Genomic DNA, 23,081 nt, shown 5'->3' on the forward strand with positions numbered 1-23,081 from the left:
CAGGGACCATCATACAGTGCATAGAGAGCTATTAGGACCATCATACAATGCATAGGGAGCTGTGGAGACCATCATACAATGCATAAGGAGCTGTGAAGACCATCATACAGTGCATAGGGCACTGTGGGGACCATCATACAGAGCGTAGGGAGCTGTGGGGACCATCATACAGTGCATAGGGAGCTGTGGGGACCATCATACAGAGGCATAGGGAGCTGTGGGGACCATCATACAGTGCATAGGGAGCTGTGGGGACCATCATACAGTGCATAGGGAGCTGTGGGGACCATCATTCTGAGCGTAAGGAGCTGTGGGGACCATGATACAGTGCATATGGAACTGTGGGTACCATCATACAGGGCATAGGGAGCTGTGGGGACCATTATGCAGTGCATACGGAGCTGTGGGGACCATCATACAGTGCATAGGGAGCTATGGGGACCATCATGCAGTGTATAGGGATCTGTGGGGACCATCATACAGTGCATAGGGAGCTGTGGGGCCATCATACAGTGTGTAGTGAGCTGTGGGACTATCATACAATATACAGGGTGCTATGGGGGCACTCAGGACATTATTTTTTTTAAATGGGTGCATCATCAGAAATTTCTTCTTTCACCACCCCAAAATCATCGTCCATAGACTTGAAGAAGAACTTTGTAGTTGGGTGTAGTTTGATTGTGGCTTTAAGGGGGCATTATTACTTAAAGGGGATACTCAACGGTATTTGTTGCTTGGAGGGAACACTTCAGATATTGAAACTTTCATAAGAGCATATCTGGCATTATTACTTGCTAGGTAGCACAGTGGGGTCTTTACTACTTTCTATGGGACGCTATTATTTTTATAGGTCCCCTCTATCTGGCACACAGTCTTTGTAGCATTAATTGGTGGAGGGTAATCATAGTAATGACGTAATTTTTGAAGTATTGAGGTTCCTATTCCACGTCGGAGGAGCAGGCAGCATGGGGAGGTTGTGCAGGGTGGGAATAGATGGGGACGGTGCTGGAAATGTGAGAAGTCAGATGGTCTTTGTACGGTGTGTTTTTTATGTAGAGGCAATGGTCATATCATAATACTATGTACTCACTGTGTAGTGTTGATGGTAGAGCGCATTGTGTAGCGGGATTATTATTGCCTTGTATAGAAGTAATTTTGGGAATATTGGTCTTTCAGTTGTGTATTTTAGGTTAGTAACAATGGTGTACTGTAATTATATATGTATAGGTCCTCTTTTAAGTGGCGGGGAGGTTGTATGGGGAAACACCTACTTTGGGGCTTTGGCCCCTGATCTTTTAGGACCCTAGCAACGTCCCGGCATACAAGGGATATCGGGGGGCACAAAGTGTTCTGGAGGTTTCCTTTACAGTATGAAGCATTTTCTACACAGTATCCTTCCTCTGTAATATACTCCAGGACTGGTGAGGCGCACTGTCGCTCCCTATTTCACCATAACTCGGCCTCAGCACTGCAGTGCTGATCAGCAGGTCTGCTTACTTGTTCTTCGGTTTCGCGCACTATGTCTTCCACTACTGGCGCCCTTGAACCCTTGCACTCGTGACTCCCACTAGTACATCATATTCAGTGCTGCTTTGGGGTCCGTAACTCGGTGTCCAATCCAAGGACCCTTCTCTGTAAGGCCACTCTGTCTCATCGGTCCAAAAACGTCGGGCGCACTTCATGGCCGCCTCATATAGAATGAATGGAGCAGCATTTTAGCATGCGGACCACCGTTCCAATCTAAAGGGGGTGAAGGTTCCTGTAGATTGGAGCTTGTTTTCATTGGACAACCCCTTTAATTTTTCACACCCTGTTTCTGCATTTAAGTCTATTTTTTGGTAAATATTCGATGACCTGGTGTAATTTGTGATGTGTTGTTCACCTGAGGTTGTATTGACCTCATTTTATAACTTCTAAGGACCAGACTTTTTTTTAATATATCCTGAATAGAACACAATAGAATTGTATGGAAAACATTAGTGTGTTCTTCACAATTCAAGGCAACGTGTCCTTATGAGATCTTTTTCTTGAAGGTATATGGCCCTCAGGTTCTTTATCACCATGCAATCTGAAGAGCCAACTTAGACTAAGAGTGGCCACCACTGGGCGTACACCATGGTGCAGCAAGGGCTAGCAATCTGTCCATCCAATTGTGTGGGTACTTATTGCTTAGGGAATGTCAGTCCAATTCTTCTTTTTAAGAGGGTTCACTGTCTGTGCATCTCTGTGCCCGAAGAATATTAACCTGGTGTTACTGTATTACTGCTGTTCCAAGTGGCAAGCACATGGTTCTCTTAGAGACAGGACCCTTGTTTAAACCCAAGTAGACTTGAATTGGAAAGACCACTGGTCTGGACCAGGACTCTGGTTGTGGACGGTGATGGCGGCATGCACGGTTTCTATGTACGTGTCTGTGTGTAGTCAGAAAAGAATTTCAGAGGTGGCCTAATAACTGCAAGGAGCGACGGAGGTGATGGAGAAAGGTAAACGAGTGGCTGCAGAACGGTTGGTAAATGTGGCCACATCATGGGAATATTGGCCACTGATGACTGAGGCCTCCCTCCTGGTTTGGTCCTGGAGCCCCCCGGCCACTTGTTGAACATCTTTCCTGTTTTTTACTGTTACACAAGCCCCTGTGTCTCCTGTATTCTGCGGCTGCGTCCCGTTCTTCAGTCTTCTTTCTGTAGCATGGTGTGTACGACGTCCTGGATACAATGTTACTGCTCCATCACAGACTGAACCCCAGAACAATTGTCATGGAATTTGGTACCAGAGTTCTCTCTGTGTATGGAGCCCCCATATTTTGTGATTACTCTCAACATTCTCACTGTGTAAGGTGAAATCCAGGAAAAAAAAACACACAAAACAATATATATATATATAATTAATTTTTTTATTGAAATAGCAATAAGCAACATTGTAATGAAAATATTACTGGTCCTTTAAGAAATTAAACTATGGTCACAGTCACTCTCAGATTGGCCCCGGTGGAGACCACAAAACGAGCTGCGGTCATTGGGGACCACCTGAGAGTCATTGGGACCCAAAGATCCAGAAGAAGGCAAAGAAACCCCCCAAAAGAATTCTGATTCAGGGGGGAAAAAAATTCCTTCCTGACCCCTTTTCTGGCGATCGGATATTTCCCTGGATCTCTTGTATCCTGCTGCATATTGCTGTATATAACATAGGCTTACGTCATGTGAACAATGGCCAAATAGCTGTTGGCTGAGAACTCGTCCTGTATGATAAAATCTGCGATGGAGGTTCCTAATACGGCTTCCAACGAAGATGTGACATCATCCAAATGTGTATAAGAACTAGCGAGTGATAAAGGAGACAATGGCTGGTAGGTAATAAGTCATTACCTGTCTGCCAATATCTTCTTCTGGAAGACTTCAAGATATCATGTATTACATATTACATATTATTCTGAAAGAGCACCATGTAATACCACATGTGTCCTGGAGAGGCCACTACGTCCAGCAAAACACAGCTGATTGCTGAGGGTGGTCACTGCCGGACCCCCGACTATCAACTGATCGCCTGCAAGTCCTCATTTGGGGACAGGAGCTGTTCACACTTGGCATATTTTGTGATTCATGAGGGGGGGACAGTAGCCGGATATAGACTTTTTCTATAAAGTCAGATTAAAGGGGTTTTCAGGAATGTTTTTATGTAATATATAGGAGGTTCCCAGTGGTAGAGAAAACACACAGAGCTTTACTTTCTCCTGCTGCTCCAGCTCTGGATCTTCAGCGCTTCCTGTGCTCTATTGTGACAGGCTGCAGGGGTGATGGCTCAACTTCAGCACACATCATTGCTGCAGCCAATCACTGAGCTTAGAAGCTCTGTCAGCGTGGCCACTGAGCCAAGTGATTGGCTGCAGAGCTGCAGTCATGATGTCACCCTTGAAGCCAGTGAGTAAAGATCAGCGGCAGCGGTGAAGTGCTGGAGCTGGAGCAGGAGGTAGTAAAGCTTCATCTGTTCTACTTAAGTGACGATTTATAGGATTTATATTTAAGTGATGAAAAATAATTTGCTTGTGTCGCCAGTTTCCGGGATCTGAAAGCCGCGGCGTTTTCATGTTTCGGGAATGGGGCGGCGTGAGGGCTGGTTTTTTGCACCACAAACTGATGGTTATATTGATATCATTTTGGGGTATATACGATGTTTTGATTGTCTGTTATAATATTTTTTCTTGTTGCAACAAATGTAAATCTGTAATTCTGGCATTTTATGTAATGTTCTAGTTACGCCGTTTACTAAATGGATTAATTTATTTTATATTTTGATGGATCTGACTTTTACAAACGCAGCGATACCAAATATGTGTATTTTTTAAATGTTTTATATTTCTTAATTTTTAATGGGGGGAAAACTGGGATGATTTGAACTTTTATACTTTTTTCATTTTTTTGTTACTTTTCACTGTATTTGTTTGTCTCTTTAGGGGGCTTGAACCTGCAATCATCTGATTGCTTGTGCTATATACAGCATTGCTATATATAGCAGAGATCACGGTCTCCTATGAACACTAGCAACAGGCTGCTGTCACAGGAATCCAGTGATGACAGACACAGGGATCTTCAGTGATCAAGTCACGGGTGCGCCAATGAAGAGATGGAATGGTGCACCCCCTGCTGGCGCACATTAAATGCCGCTGTCACAGACTGATAGCAAGATTTAATAGGCTAACTGTCGTGGGCAGAGCTCCGCTCAACCTGCGACTGTTAGAGGCATATGATTGCTGAATAACACAGCCATCATCTGCCGAGAAAGATGCAGACTCGGCGTGTGAGCCTGCAAGAAATGCGGGGAGCAGAATTATGACGGATATAGTCCTTCATAAGTTAAGATGCATTTCTGAGTTAAAGAGTGACCGTCATTAACTGTATTTTCTAGACTATATGACGCACTTTTTAACAACAAAAAATCTTGCTCAGTATTGTGTGCGTCCTAGGACGCTGCTTCTGGTCTATATCAAGTATGCTTATCATGTGTCTGGCACCTGCCGGAGCAGATTTCAGCTGATCGTGGGGGTGCCAGGTGTCAGACCCCCCGATCTCATACTGATGAGCTATCTTACAGATAGGTCATCAATTCTTAAGTCCCAAATAACCCTTTAAGGGGACTAGAAATGAAATCACCACCAAGGCACCAACAGAATAATAAATATGTCCTTGTATAAACTGTTGGTTCATTATAAGCTCATTGTCTACACAATGCAGAAATGAATGATTTATACAGGGGCATCTTTATAAACTCATTACACAGTGGTATTTCACAATGGTGGTGGTTTAGGGGCCTGAAATGAAGTGATGGGTTACCTTTAATACATCCATGAACATTCACACACATACACACTCACCTCAACACACACATACATACACACACAGACACAAATACACACTCACCTCTATACACATACAATAAACACACGTGCACACACCCCTTCAATGCTGCAGTGCTCGGTAGACAAACACACAGACCAGGGACACACAAACCATCACACAGCCACCCCGTTATTGATGGGGTCACAGACACACACATCTTCAGTGCTGGGGTCACAGACACACATCCCTTTGGTGCTGAGGTCACACAAACAGACACAGACACACACCTTCAGTGCTGGGGCCACACACACAGCCCTTCAGTGCTGCATTTCAGGGGACATGTACACGTGTGCCAAACACACGTGCACACACCCCTTCAGTGTTGCAGTGATGAGGAAACAAGCACACACCCCATTAGTGCAGGGACATGCAAACCATCACACAGCCTCCCCGTTATTGATGGGGCCATAGAGACACACATCTTTATTGCTGGGGTCACAGACACACATCCCTTTGGTGCTGAGGTCACACAAACAGACACAGACACACACCTTCAGTGCTGGAGCCAAACACACAGCCCTTCATTGCTGCATTTCAGGGAACAAGTACACGTGTGCCAAACACACGTGCACACACCCCTTCAGTGTTGCAGTGATGAGGAAACAAGCACACACCCCATTAGTGCAGGGACACGCAAACCATCACACAGCCTCCCCGTTATTGATGGGGCCATAGAGACACACATCTTTATTGCTGGGGTCACAGACACACATCCCTTTGGTGCTGAGGTTACACAAACTGACACAGACACACACTTTCAGTGCTGGGGCCACACACACAGCCCTTCAGTGCTGCATTTCAGGGGATTTATACACGTGTGCCAAACACACGTGCACACACCCCTTCAGTGCTGCAGTGTTGAGGACACAAACACACACCCCATTAGTGCAGGGACACACAAACCATCACACAACCACCCCTTTATTGATGGGGCCATAGAGACACAGGCCTTCATTGCTGGGGTCACAGACACACATCCCTTTGGTGCTGAGGTCACACAAACAGACACAGACACTCACCTTCAGTGCTGGAGCCACACACACAGCCCTTCAGTGCTGCATTTCAGGGGACATGTACACGTGTGCCAAACACGAGAGCACAAACCCCTTCAGTGCTGCAGTGTTGAGGACACAAACACACACCCCATTAGTGCAGGGACACGCAAACCATCACACAGCCTCCCCGATAATGATGGGGCTATAGAGACACACATCTTTACTGTTGGGGTCACAGACACACATCCCTTTGGTGCTGAGGTCACACGAACAGACACAGACACACACCTTCAGTGCTGCGGCCACACACACAGCCCTTCAGTGCTGCAGTGGTGAGGACACAAACACACACCCCATTAGTGCAGGGACACACAAACCATCACACAACCACCCCTTTTATTGATGGGGCCATAAAGACACACCCCATCATTGCTGGGGTCACAGACACACATCCCTTTGGTGCTGAGGTCACACAAACAGACACAGACACACACCTTCAGTGCTGGAGCCACACAAACAGCCCTTCAGTGCTGCATTTCAGGGGACATGTAGACGTGTGCCAAACACACGTGCACACACCCCTTCAGTGTTGCAGTGATGAGCAAACAAGCACACACCCCATTAGTGCAGGGACACGCAAACCATCACACAGCCTCCCCGTAATTGATGGGGCCATAGAGACACACATCTTTATTGCTGGGGTCACAGACACACATCCCTTTGGTGCTGAGGTCACACAAACAGACACAGACACACACCTTCAGTGCTGGGTCCACACACACAGCCCTTCAGCGCTGCATTTCATGAGACATGTACACTTGTGCCAAACACACGTGCACACACCCCTTCAGTGCTGCAGTGTTGAGGACACAAACACCCACCCCATTAGTGCAGGGACACACAAACCATCACACAACCATCCCTTTTATTGATGGGGCCATAGAGACACACCTCTTCATTGCTGGGGTCACAGACACACATCCCTTTGGTGCTGAGGTCACACAAACAGACACAGACACACACCTTCAGTGCTGGGGCCACACACACAGCTCTTCAGTGCTGCATTTCATGGGACATGTACACGTGTGCCAAACACACGTTCACACACCCCTTCTGTGCTGCAGTGTTGAGGAAACAAGCACACACCCCATTAGTGCAGGGACACGCAAACTATCACACATCCACCCCTTTATTGATGGGGTCACAGAGACACTCCTTCATTTCTGGGATCACAGACACACATCCCTTTGGTCCTGAGGTCACACAAACAGACACACACCTTCAGTGCTGGTACCACACACACAGCCCTTCAGCGCTGCATTTCATGAGACATGTACACTTGTGCCAAACACACGTGCACACACCCCTTCAGTGCTGCAGTGTTGAGGACACAAACACCCACCCCATTAGTGCAGGGACACACAAACTATCACACAACCATCCCTTTTATTGATGGGGCCATAGAGACACACCCCTTCATTGCTGGGGTCACAGACACACATCCCTTTGGTGCTGAGGTCACACAAACAGACACAGACACACGCCTTCAGTGCTGGGGCCACACACACAGCCCTTCAGTGCTGCATTTCAGGGGACATGTAGACGTGTGCCAAACACACTTGTACACACCCCTTCAGTGTTGCAGTAATGAGGAAACAAGCACACACTCTATTAGTGCAGGGACACGCAAACCATTACACAGCCTCCCCGTAATTGATGGGGCCATAGAGACACACATCTTTATTGCTGGGGTCACAGACACACATCCCTTTGGTGCTGAGGTCACACAAACAGACACAGACACACACCTTCAGTGCTGGGGCCACACACACAGCCCTTCAGCGCTGCATTTCATGAGACATGTACACTTGTGCCAAACACACGTGCAGACACCCCTTCAGTGCTGCAGTGTTGAGGACACAAACACCCACCCCATTAGTGCAGGGACACACAAACCATCACGCAACCATCCCTTTTATTGATGGGGCCATAGAGACACACCCCTTCATTGCTGAGGTCACAGACACACATCCCTTTGGTGCTGAGGTCACACAAACAGACACAGACACACACCTTCAGTGCTGGAGCCACACAAACAGCCCTTCAGTGCTGCATTTCAGGGGACATGTAGACGTGTGCCAAACACACGTGCACACACCCCTTCAGTGTTGCAGTGATGAGGAAACAAGCACACACCCCATTAGTGCAGGGACACGCAAACCATCACACAGCCTCCCCGTAATTGATGGGGCCATAGAGACACACATCTTTATTGCTGGGGTCACAGACACACATCCCTTTGGTGCTGAGGTCACACAAACAGACACAGACACACACCTTCAGTGCTGGGGCCACACACACAGCCCTTCAGCGCTGCATTTCATGAGACATGTACACTTGTGCCAAACACACGTGCACACACCCCTTCAGTGCTGCAGTGTTGAGGACACAAACACCCACCCCATTAGTGCAGGGACACACAAACCATCACACAACCATCCCTTTTATTGATGGGGCCATAGAGACACACCCCTTCATTGCTGGGGTCACAGACACACATCCCTTTGGTGCTGAGGTCACACAAACAGACACAGACACACACCTTCAGTGCTGGGGCCACACACACAGCCCTTCAGTGCTGCATTTCATGGGACATGTACACGTGTGCCAAACACACGTTCACACACCCCTTCTGTGCTGCAGTGTTGAGGAAACAAGCACACACCCCATTAGTGCAGGGACACGCAAACCATCACACATCCACCCCTTTATTGATGGGGTCACAGAGACACCCCTTCATTTCTGGGATCACAGACACACATCCCTTTGGTGCTGAGGTCACACAAACAGACACAGACACACACCTTCAGTGCTGGGGCCACACACACAGCCCTTCAGCGCTGCATTTCATGAGACATGTACACTTGTGCCAAACACACGTGCACACACCCCTTCAGTGCTGCAATGTTGAGGACACAAACACCCACCCCATTAGTGCAGGGACACACAAACCATCACACAACCATCCCTTTTATTGATGGGGCCATAGAGACACACCCCTTCATTGCTGGGGTCACAGACACACATCCCTTTGGTGCTGAGGTCACACAAACAGACACAGACACACACCTTCAGTGCTGGAGCCACACAAACAGCCCTTCAGTGCTGCATTTCAGGGGACATGTAGACGTGTGCCAAACACACGTGCACACACCCCTTCAGTGTTGCAGTGATGAGGAAACAAGCACACACCCCATTAGTGCAGGGACACGCAAACCATCACACAGCCTCCCCGTTATTGATGGGGCCATAGAGACACACATCTTTATTGCTGGGGTCACAGACACACATCCCTTTGGTGCTGAGGTTACACAAACTGACACAGACACACACTTTCAGTGCTGGGGCCACACACACAGCCCTTCAGTGCTGCATTTCAGGGGATTTATACACGTGTGCCAAACACACGTGCACACACCCCTTCAGTGCTGCAGTGTTGAGGACACAAACACACACCCCATTAGTGCAGGGACACACAAACCATCACACAACCACCCCTTTATTGATGGGGCCATAGAGACACAGGCCTTCATTGCTGGGGTCACAGACACACATCCCTTTGGTGCTGAGGTCACACAAACAGACACAGACACTCACCTTCAGTGCTGGAGCCACACACACAGCCCTTCAGCGCTGCATTTCATGAGACATGTACACTTGTGCCAAACACGCTTGCACACACCCCTTCAGTGCTGCAATGTTGAGGACACAAACACCCACCCCATTAGTGCAGGGACACACAAACCATCACACAACCATCCCTTTTATTGATGGGGCCATAGAGACACACCCCTTCATTGCTGGGGTCACAGACACACATCCCTTTGGTGCTGAGGTCACACAAACAGACACAGACACACACCTTCAGTGCTGGAGCCACACAAACAGCCCTTCAGTGCTGCATTTCAGGGGACATGTAGACGTGTGCCAAACACACGTGCACACACCCCTTCAGTGTTGCAGTGATGAGGAAACAAGCACACACCCCATTAGTGCAGGGACACGCAAACCATCACACAGCCTCCCCGTTATTGATGGGGCCATAGAGACACACATCTTTATTGCTGGGGTCACAGACACACATCCCTTTGGTGCTGAGGTTACACAAACTGACACCGACACACACTTTCAGTGCTGGGGCCACACACACAGCCCTTCAGTGCTGCATTTCAGGGGATTTATACACGTGTGCCAAACACACGTGCACACACCCCTTCAGTGCTGCAGTGTTGAGGACACAAACACACACCCCATTAGTGCAGGGACACACAAACCATCACACAACCACCCCTTTATTGATGGGGCCATAGAGACACAGGCCTTCATTGCTGGGGTCACAGACACACATCCCTTTGGTGCTGAGGTCACACAAACAGACACAGACACTCACCTTCAGTGCTGGAGCCACACACACAGCCCTTCAGTGCTGCATTTCAGGGGACATGTACACGTGTGCCAAACACGAGAGCACAAACCCCTTCAGTGCTGCAGTGTTGAGGACACAAACACACACCCCATTAGTGCAGGGACACGCAAACCATCACACAGCCTCCCCGATATTGATGGGGCTATAGAGACACACATCTTTACTGTTGGGGTCACAGACACACATCCCTTTGGTGCTGAGGTCACACGAACAGACACAGACACACACCTTCAGTGCTGCGGCCACACACACAGCCCTTCAGTGCTGCAGTGGTGAGGACACAAACACACATCCCATTAGTGCAGGGACACACAAACCATCACACAACCACCCCTTTTATTGATGGGGCCATAGAGACACACCCCATCATTGCTGGGGTCACAGACACACATCCCTTTGGTGCTGAGGTCACACAAACAGACACAGACACACACCTTCAGTGCTGGAGCCACACAAACAGCCCTTCAGTGCTGCATTTCAGGGGACATGTAGACGTGTGCCAAACACACGTGCACACACCCCTTCAGTGTTGCAGTGATGAGCAAACAAGCACACACCCCATTAGTGCAGGGACACGCAAACCATCACACAGCCTCCCCGTAATTGATGGGGCCATAGAGACACACATCTTTATTGCTGGGGTCACAGACACACATCCCTTTGGTGCTGAGGTCACACAAACAGACACAGACACACACCTTCAGTGCTGGGTCCACACACACAGCCCTTCAGCGCTGCATTTCATGAGACATGTACACTTGTGCCAAACACACGTGCACACACCCCTTCAGTGCTGCAGTGTTGAGGACACAAACACCCACCCCATTAGTGCAGGGACACACAAACCATCACACAACCATCCCTTTTATTGATGGGGCCATAGAGACACACCTCTTCATTGCTGGGGTCACAGACACACATCCCTTTGGTGCTGAGGTCACACAAACAGACACAGACACACACCTTCAGTGCTGGGGCCACACACACAGCTCTTCAGTGCTGCATTTCATGGGACATGTACACGTGTGCCAAACACACGTTCACACACCCCTTCTGTGCTGCAGTGTTGAGGAAACAAGCACACACCCCATTAGTGCAGGGACACGCAAACCATCACACATCCACCCCTTTATTGATGGGGTCACAGAGACACTCCTTCATTTCTGGGATCACAGACACACATCCCTTTGGTGCTGAGGTCACACAAACAGACACACACCTTCAGTGCTGGGGCCACACACACAGCCCTTCAGCGCTGCATTTCATGAGACATGTACACTTGTGCCAAACACACGTGCAGACACCCCTTCAGTGCTGCAGTGTTGAGGACACAAACACCCACCCCATTAGTGCAGGGACACACAAACCATCACACAACCATCCCTTTTATTGATGGGGCCATAGAGACACACCCCTTCATTGCTGAGGTCACAGACACACATCCCTTTGGTGCTGAGGTCACACAAACAGACACAGACACACACCTTCAGTGCTGGAGCCACACAAACAGCCCTTCAGTGCTGCATTTCAGGGGACATGTAGACGTGTGCCAAACACACGTGCACACACCCCTTCAGTGTTGCAGTGATGAGGAAACAAGCACACACCCCATTAGTGCAGGGACACGCAAACCATCACACAGCCTCCCCGTAATTGATGGGGCCATAGAGACACACATCTTTATTGCTGGGGTCACAGACACACATCCCTTTGGTGCTGAGGTCACACAAACAGACACAGACACACACCTTCAGTGCTGGGGCCACACACACAGCCCTTCAGCGCTGCATTTCATGAGACATGTACACTTGTGCCAAACACACGTGCACACACCCCTTCAGTGCTGCAGTGTTGAGGACACAAACACCCACCCCATTAGTGCAGGGACACACAAACCATCACACAACCATCCCTTTTATTGATGGGGCCATAGAGACACACCCCTTCATTGCTGGGGTCACAGACACACATCCCTTTGGTGCTGAGGTCACACAAACAGACACAGACACACACCTTCAGTGCTGGGGCCACACACACAGCCCTTCAGTGCTGCATTTCATGGGACATGTACACGTGTGCCAAACACACGTTCACACACCCCTTCTGTGCTGCAGTGTTGAGGAAACAAGCACACACCCCATTAGTGCAGGGACACGCAAACCATCACACATCCACCCCTTTATTGATGGGGTCACAGAGACACCCCTTCATTTCTGGGATCTCAGACACACATCCCTTTGGTGCTGAGGTCACACAAACAGACACAGACACACACCTTCAGTGCTGGGGCCACACACACAGCCCTTCAGCGCTGCATTTCATGAGACATGTACACTTGTGCCAAACACACGTGCACACACCCCTTCAGTGCTGCAATGTTGAGGACACAAACACCCACCCCATTAGTGCAGGGACACACAAACCATCACACAACCATCCCTTTTATTGATGGGGCCATAGAGACACACCCCTTCATTGCTGGGGTCACAGACACACATCCCTTTGGTGCTGAGGTCACACAAACAGACACAGACACACGCCTTCAGTGCTGGGGCCACACACACAGCCCTTCAGTGCTGCATTTCAGGGGACATGTAGACGTGTGCCAAACACACTTGTACACACCCCTTCAGTGTTGCAGTGATGAGGAAACAAGCACACACCCCATTAGTGCAGGGACACGCAAACCATCACACAGCCTCCCCGTAATTGATGGGGCCATAGAGACACACATCTTTATTGCTGGGGTCACAGACACACATCCCTTTGGTGCTGAGGTCACACAAACAGACACAGACACACACCTTCAGTGCTGGGGCCACACACACAGCCCTTCAGCGCTGCATTTCATGAGACATGTACACTTGTGCCAAACACACGTGCACACACCCCTTCAGTGCTGCAGTGTTGAGGACACAAACACCCACCCCATTAGTGCAGGGACACACAAACCATCACACAACCATCCCTTTTATTGATGGGGCCATAGAGACACACCCCTTCATTGCTGGGGTCACAGACACACATCCCTTTGGTGCTGAGGTCACACAAACAGACACAGACACACACCTTCAGTGCTGGGGCCACACACACAGCCCTTCAGTGCTGCATTTCATGGGACATGTACACGTGTGCCAAACACACGTTCACACACCCCTTCTGTGGTGCAGTGTTGAGGAAACAAGCACACACCCCATTAGTGCAGGGACACGCAGACCATCACACATCCACCCCTTGATTGATGGGGTCACAGAGACACCCCTTCATTTCTGGGATCACAGACACACATCCCTTTGGTGCTGAGGTCACACAAACAGAGACAGACACACACCTTCAGTGCTGGGGCCACACACACAGCCCGTCAGCGCTGCATTTCATGAGACATGTACACTTGTGCCAAACACACGTGCACACACCCCTTCAGTGCTGCAGTGTTGAGGACACAAACACCCACCCCATTAGTGCAGGGACACACAACCTATCACACAACCATCCCTTTTATTGATGGGGCCATAGAGACACACCCCTTCATTGCTGGGGTCACAGACACACATCCCTTTGGTGCTGAGGTCACACAAACAGACACAGACACACACCTTCAGTGCTGGGGCCACACACACAGCCCTTCAGTGCTGCATTTCAGGGGATATGTACACGTGTGCCAAACACACTTGCACACACCTCTTCAGTGTTGCAGTGAAGAGGAAAAAAGCACACACCCCATTAGTGCAGGGACACGCAAACCATCACACAGCCTCCCCGTAATTGATGGGGCCATAGAGACACACATCTTTATTGCTGGGGTCACAGACACACATCCCTTTGGTGCTGAGGTCACACAAACAGACACAGACACACACCTTCAGTGCTGGGGCCACACACACAGCCCTTCAGCGCTGCATTTCATGAGACATGTACACTTGTGCCAAACACACGTGCACACACCCCTTCAGTGCTGCAGTGTTGAGGACACAAACACCCACCCCATTAGTGCAGGGACACATAAACCATCACACAACCATCCCTTTTATTGATGGGGCCATAGAGACACACCCCTTCATTGCTGGGGTCACAGACACACATCCCTTTGGTGCTGAGGTCACACAAACAGACACAGACACACACCTTCAGTGCTGGGGCCACACACACAGCCCTTCAGTGCTGCATTTCATGGGACATGTACACGTGTGCCAAACACACGTTCACACACCCCTTCTGTGGTGCAGTGTTGAGGAAACAAGCACACACCCCATTAGTGCAGGGACACGCAAACCATCACACATCCACCCCTTGATTGATGGGGTCACAGAGACACCCCTTCATTTCTGGCATCACAGACACACATCCCTTTGGTGCTGAGGTCACACAAACAGAGACAGACACACACCTTCAGTGCTGGGGCCACCCACACAGCCCGTCAGCGCTGCATTTCATGAGACATGTACACTTGTGCCAAACACACGTGCACACACCCCTTCAGTGCTGCAGTGTTGAGGACACAAACACCCACCCCATTAGTGCAGGGACACACAAACCATCACACAACCATCCCTTTTATTGATGGGGCCATAGAGACACACCCCTTCATTGCTGGGGTCACAGACACACATCCCTTTGGTGCTGAGGTCACACAAACAGACACAGACACACACCTTCAGTGCTGGGGCCACACACACAGCCCTTCAGTGCTGCATTTCAGGGGATATGTACACGTGTGCCAAACACACTTGCACACACCCCTTCAGTGTTGCAGTGATGAGGAAACAAGCACACACCCCATTAGTGCAGGGACACGCAAACCATCACACAGCCTCCCCGTAATTGATGGGGCCATAGAGACACACATCTTTATTGCTGGGGTCACAGACACACATCCCTTTGGTGCTGAGGTCACACAAACAGACACAGACACACACCTTCAGTGCTGGGGCCACACACACAGCCCTTCAGCGCTGCATTTCATGAGACATGTACACTTGTGCCAAACACACGTGCACACACCCCTTCAGTGCTGCAGTGTTGAGGACACAAACACCCACCCCATTAGTGCAGGGACACACAAACCATCACACAACCATCCCTTTTATTGATGGGGCCATAGAGACACACCCCTTCATTGCTGGGGTCACAGACACACATCCCTTTGGTGCTGAGGTCACACAAACAGACACAGACACACACCTTCAGTGCTGGGGCCACACACACAGCCCTTCAGTGCTGCATTTCATGGGACATGTACACTTGTGCCAAACACACGTGCACACACCCCTTCAGTGCTGCAGTGTTGAGGACACAAACACCCACCCCATTAGTGCAGGGACACACAAACCATCACACAACCATCCCTTTTATTGATGGGGCCATAGAGACACACCCCTTCATTGCTGGGGTCACAGACACACATCCCTTTGGTGCTGAGGTCACACAAACAGACACAGACACACACCTTCAGTGCTGGAGCCACACACACAGCCCTTCAGTGATGCATTTCAGGGGACATGTAGACGTGTGCCAAACACACGTGCACACACCCCTTCAGTGTTGCAGTGATGAGGACACAAACACACACCCCATTAGTGCAGGGACACACAAACCATCACACAACCACCCCTTTTATTGATGGGGCCATAGAGACACACCCCTTCATTGCTGGGGTCACAGACACACATCCCTTTGGTGCTGAGGTCACACAAACAGACACAGACACACACCTTCAGTGCTGGACCCACACACACAGCCCTTCAGTGCTGCATTTCAGGGGACATGTACACGTGTGCCAAACACACGTGCACACACCCCTTCAGTGTTGCAGTGATGAGGAAACAAGCACACACCCCATTAGTGCAGGGACACGCAAACCATCACACAGCTTCCCCGTTATTGATGGGGCCATATAGACACACATCTTTATTGCTGGGGTCACAGACACACATCCCTTTTGTCCTGAGGTCACACAAACAGACACAGACACACACCTTCAGTGCTGGAGCCACACACACAGCCCTTCAGTGCTGCATTTCAGAGGATATGTACACGTGTGCCAAACACGCGTGCACACACCCCTTCAGTGCTGCAGTGTTTAGGAAACAAGCACACACCCCATTAGTGCAGGGACACGCAAACCATTACACAGCCACCCCGTTATTGATGGGGTCACAGAGACACCCCTTCATTTCTGGGATCACAGACAGACATCCCTTTGGTGCTGAGGTCACACAAATAGACACAGACACACACTTTCAGTGCTGGGGCCACACACACAGCCCTTCAGTGCTACATTTCTGGAGACATGTACATGTGTGCCAAACACACGTGCACACACCCCTTCAGTGCTGCAGTGTTGAGGACACAAACACACACCCCATTAGTGCAGGGACACACAAACCATCACACAGCCACCCCTTTATTTGTGGGGTCACAGGCACACATCCCTTTATTGGTGGGGTCACAGACACACATCCCTTTATTGGTGGGGTCACAGACACACATCCCTTTATTGGTGGGGTCACAGACACACATCCCTGTAGTGCTGGGGTCACAGACACACTTCCCTTTAGATCTGGGGTCACACAAACCTTTAATGCTGTGCCTACACACACACTCACATGCACGCACACCTACCTTCTTGCTGAATCCCAAAAAGTCTTCTCAGTTGATAATTGCCGGACGTATGATAGTTACTCCACAGATCTCAAAACAGCCTTGAGGAAGGTCAGGAAGAAAGAAAACAATGCAGCTAATAATCATCTGGAAATATCATGGGGATGAGGACACAGTCCATACAGCACACACTGCAGATCTCTTCCTGATCTTGCTCTGCTGTTTGTGCTGTGACACAATGCTGTGCAGCCAGTCCTCCTCCCTTTCCGAAGTGACCCGATCCCCAGCGTTCAGTGATGAGCTACTTACCTGGACTGGTCCTCTTCAAGCTGTGACACAAGATGGCTCAGGAATAGAACTTTGTACATTCTGTAGCAGTTATGATGTCATGTGAGGTCTATGATGTCATGTTCTCGGTGCTGTCATGTGCTTTGTGATGTCATCATAACGGACACTGCTGTTTTATGTATCAAGTTTACACTTCAGGAAATAAATTACTAAACAAAAAAGTCACAGACTGCAAATATCCCACAGCCCCATGTTATAATTCATGACAGCTATTTAAATGAACCTTTATTTTAATCCATATAACCTACTGCTATATGAAAAAAACCTCGAGACATGAACTGGAATTTAAATTGTCGTGCATGCAGCATGTAAGAGCATGTTCACACATGGCCACTAACCAGAAAAAAACTAAGACAGAAATACAATACTCAAACACCCTGCAGTAAATAAATAAATCGCAATAGTGCATGAAAATAATAAAGCGTACTTAGTTAACATAATTTTGATCGAAATAATGCGAAAGCCATCCCGCTCGTAACGGTGACCCTTATGGGACAGTCCTAACTCTAATATTTAAAACTTTACCGTTATTTGTGTATTGTGTTTCTGTCTTTGTCTTCTACTGCTATGTGAGTTACAGGAAAACACTGGACTAAAATCACTGACTGCGGTGGAATCCCCAATAAAATGTACATTTTATTTCCTTAAATAACATTTTCCTATACACACCTTACCTAATAATCGTGACATTTTGTGGAGCGTGCCAAATATTACCCCCCATTTAAAGTCTGCCAGCTGTGTTTTGTTGAACCTATTCACACTTGGTCGCAGACCAATACCACACTACAAGACCAGTGCCTAAAACCGTGATTTATACAGCTGACATGTGCCCCCAACAGCCGCGGGTGGAATCGCGATCCACTTGCGGCTGTTAACATGTTAAATGCTGCTGTCTGTAGCGTCGGCGTCCCTGCCTCCTGCTAGGCTGGGACGCCGTTCCCCTCATCTCTCCGGTCCGTGCCCGGCAGCTTCCTCCCGCTCTGCTGGCAGCGCGCGCTGCTTCCCGGCCTCTGCGCTTAGGGCACGCGCGCGCGCGCTCTCCCTCTCTTAAAGGGGCCGTGCGCACCGTCCTAAGGAGTCCCCGGCCAATGGCCGGAGGACCTCACCATATATAAGGCACCTCCTCCAAAATGGAGGTGCCCGAGCAATGTTGTTGCAAAGCCTTTCAACTCTGCTTCAGCCCTCAGGTCCCGTTACCAGATACCTGCCAGTTACCTGCCATATCTCTGCTTGATACCTACCTGATTCCTGTCTATCTGCTTGCATTCCTGCGGTCCGACAGTCTGCCTTCCAACACCTGTCAGTCTGTCTATGGATCTGCCCGCCCGCTCACCTGGGAGCGCTCACCTGCTACCTGCCTGCTAGCCTACCTGGAGGCTCTGCTGTCACTTGCCGTGACCACCTGCCTGTCCAGAGACTCCTTCCCGCTCACCTGCTACCTGCCTGCTAGCCTACCTGGAGGCTCTGCCGTCACTTGCCGTGACCACCTGCCTGTCCAGAGACTCCTGCCCGCTCACCTGGGAGCGCTCACCTGCTACCTGCCTGCTAGCCTACCTGGAGGCTCTGCCGTCACTTGCCGTGACCACCTCCCTGTCCAGAGACTCCTGCCCGCTCACCTGGGAGCGCTCACCTGCTACCTGCCTGCTAGCCTACCTGGAGGCTCTGCCGTCACTTGCCGTGACCACCTGCCTGTCCAGAGACTCTTGCCCGCTCACCTGGGAGCGCTCACCTGCTACCTGCCTGCTAGCCTCTCTGGAGGCTCTGCCGTCACTTGCCGTGACCACCTGCCTGTCCAGAGACTCTTGCCCGCTCACCTGTGAGCGCTCACCTGCTACCCGCCTGCTAGCCTATCTGGAGGCTCTGCCGTCACTTGCCGTGACCACCTGCCTGTCCAGAGACTCTTGCCCGCTCACCTGGGAGCGCTCACCTGCTACCTGCCTGCTAGCCTATCTAGAGACTCTTATCCTGCTGTCACTTGCCGTGACCACCTGCCTGTCTAGAGACTCTTACCCTGCTGTCACTTGCCGTGACCATCCGCCTGTCAAGAGACTGTCCCCGTCACTTGCCGTGACCTCCTGCCCTTCTACCCAGAGACTGTCCCTGTCACTTGCCATGACTACCTGCCCGCCTTCCCTGGGAGCCACCCACTTCCTTACAAGGACTGCCCCTTTGTATAGTTGCTCTGCGGTTCCACCTCCCAGACCCGTTACACTGTCAATCTCTGACAGCGGCATTTAACAGCGCCGCGCCGGAAGCGCGTCACTTACCCCGCCCATCTGTGACCCCGTCACGTAATCGCGGGTCACTGATGGATGGGCATGACAACCCTGGGTCTGCAGCAGACCCCAGTGATTGTCATGTACTGACTCTATGAGCGCCACCTAGTGGTCGGCGCTCATAGCACAGGAGCATTTCTGCTACATAGAGCTGATCTGCTCATCCCCTGTATATAGCAGAGGTGATTGGACAGTTGCTGCTTCTAGCCTCCTAATGAGACTATAGAAGCAAGCAAAAAGTGTAAAAAAAAAAAAATGTTTTTAAAAATATAAAAAAAAATTAAAAATATATAAAAGTTTAAATCACCCCCCTTTCGCCCCATTCCAAATAAAATTCTAAAAATACCACCCACATACACATATTTGCTATTGCCGTGCTCAGAATCGCCCGATCTGTCAATATAAAAAAATTATTAATCCAATCGGTAAACGGCGTAACGAGAAAAAAATTCTAAACGCCAGAATTACGTTTTTTGGTCACCGCAATATTGCAATAAAATGCAATAACGGGCGATCAAAACATCGGATCTACCCCAAAATGGTATCAATAAAAACTTCAGCTCGGCGTGCAAAAAATAAACCCGGCCCCAGATCCCGAAAAATGGAGACGCTACGGGTCTTGTAAAATGGTTCCATTTTATTTTTTAATTATGGCACTTTGCAAAGCACTTCATTAGTTTCTTTGGCGTCATATCCGTAAAATGATGATATTAAAGTGGCCTCCAGACCCTGCTTTTCCCCAGTGCAGGAGCGTTGCTGGGGTCCTAAGAGATCAGGAACCCCAGCCCCAAAGTACATGTTTCCCCATATAACCTCCCTGCCACTTAAAAGAGGATTTATACATATATAATTGCAGTATACCACTGTTACTAATCTAAAATACACTATACAAAGACCAATATTCCCAAAATTACTACTATACAAGGCCAAAATGATCCTGCTACACAATGTCCTCTACCATCACCACCACACAGTGAGTCCATATATGAAAGAAAACCCCGCAGGGTAAAAGACCATCAAAGGATTCCAGGGAGAATAAAATCTATCATATTTATTCAGCAATAGAAAAATAGGATGATGGGGGAAGGGACACAACACATATGTGATTGTTAGACATGTAAGCGAAAGAAAGCAAGGCACGCAAGGAAGGGGCCATTCCAGGTATAATGGCTGTCTATAGTATCATCATGGGTATACTAAAATATCCTAAAATAGACACCGCATATATTCCACTGGGGGCAACAGTCATCATATGCAGGTGCATCTCACTAAATTACAATATCATCAAAAAGTTAATTTATTTGAGTTCTTCAATACAAAAAGTGAAACTCATATATTATATAGAGTCATTACAGACAGAGAGATCTATTATATAGAGTCATTACAGAGAGAGAGATCTATTTCAAGTGTTTATTTCTGTTAATGTTGACGATTATGGCTTACAGCCAATGAAAACACTAAAGTCAATATCTCAGTAAATTAGAATAATTAACAAAAAGCACCTGCAACGGCTTCCTAAGTTTTTAAAAATGTCCCATAGTCTGTTTCAGTAGGCTCCACAATCATGGGGAAGACTGCTGACTTTACAAATGCCAAGAAGGCAGTCATTGACACCATCCACAAGGTCCCAGAGTTCCAATTTTCCTTTGGAAATCAAGGTCCCAGAGTCTGGAGGAAGAGTGGAGAGGCCACAATCCAAGCTGCTTGAGGTCTAGTGTGAAGTTTCCACTATCAGTGATGGTTTGGGGAGCCATGTCATCTGCTGGTGTAGGTCCACTGTGTTTTATCAAGACCAAAGTCAGCGCAGCTGTCTACCAGGACATTTTACAGCACTTCATGCTTCCCTCTGCCGACAAGCTTTTTGGAGATGGAAATTTCATTCTCCAGCAGGACTTGGCACCTGTCCACACTGCTAAAAGTACCAATACCTGGTTTACACACAACAGTATGACTCTGCTTAATTGGCCAGCAAATTTACCTGAACTTAACCCCATAGAGAAACTATTATAGAGAATCTATGGGGTATTGTCAAGAGGAAGATGAGACACCAGACCCAACAATGCTGTCGAGCTGAAGGCTGCTATCAAAGCCACCTGGGCTTCCATAACACCTCAGCAGTGCCACAGGCTGATCGCCTCCATGCCACGCCGCACTATGCAGTAATTGATGCAAAAGGAGCCTGACCAAGTATTGAGTGCATTTACTGAACATACATTTCAGTAGGCCAACATTTCGGATTTTAAAAACATTTTTCAAGCTGTTGTTATAAAGTATTTTAATTTACTGAGATAATGACTTTTGTGATTTCATTGGCTGTAAGCCATAATCAGTGGCGTACCGCCAATGGTGGCAGGCCACACCACTGCTATGGGGCCCGTGAGCCTCGGGGGAGCGAGGAGGATAGGTGAGTATTGGGGGGGTGGGAGGTTGCGGCGGAGGAGGAGCGGGCACATGCAGTAGCGGCTGCTGTAGCTACCACGTGTGCCTGCTGCTAAAGGGACATGAATATTCCCTCTTCTCCACTTCCATGGGCGTGGAGAAGAGGGAATATTCATTCTCTTTAGTAGCGGGCACGGAGCAGCGCTGAGCCGTGGCTCCTGCTTACAGTGCCCGCTACTAAAGAGAATGCATATTCACGCTTGTCAACGCTCATAGTCCCGGCGTGGAGAGGAGTGAATATGCTGGCAGCAGCAGCAGCTCACCTAGGCAACTGAGAGCGCGCGCTGCTCAGATACCAACATGGCAGACAGAACACAGCAGCTCTGGAGCAGAGGTGAGGAAGGAAGGGGAGTATAAGTGTTTATTTTTTGTGTGTGCAGTGATGGGGCCACACATACCAGGATTGGGGGGTGAGGAGGACATACATACCAAGATTGGGGGATGAGGGGGCTATGCATACCAGGATTGGGGGATGAGGGGGCCATGCATACCAGGATTGGGGGGATGAGGAGGCCACACATACCATTCCTGACCCCATTTCTGG

Source organism: Phyllobates terribilis, unplaced genomic scaffold (assembly GCF_046119375.1).
Source record: "Phyllobates terribilis strain yellow unplaced genomic scaffold, ASM4611937v1 Scaffold_98__1_contigs__length_5973952, whole genome shotgun sequence".
In the NCBI taxonomy this organism is placed as follows: Eukaryota; Metazoa; Chordata; class Amphibia; order Anura; family Dendrobatidae; genus Phyllobates; species Phyllobates terribilis.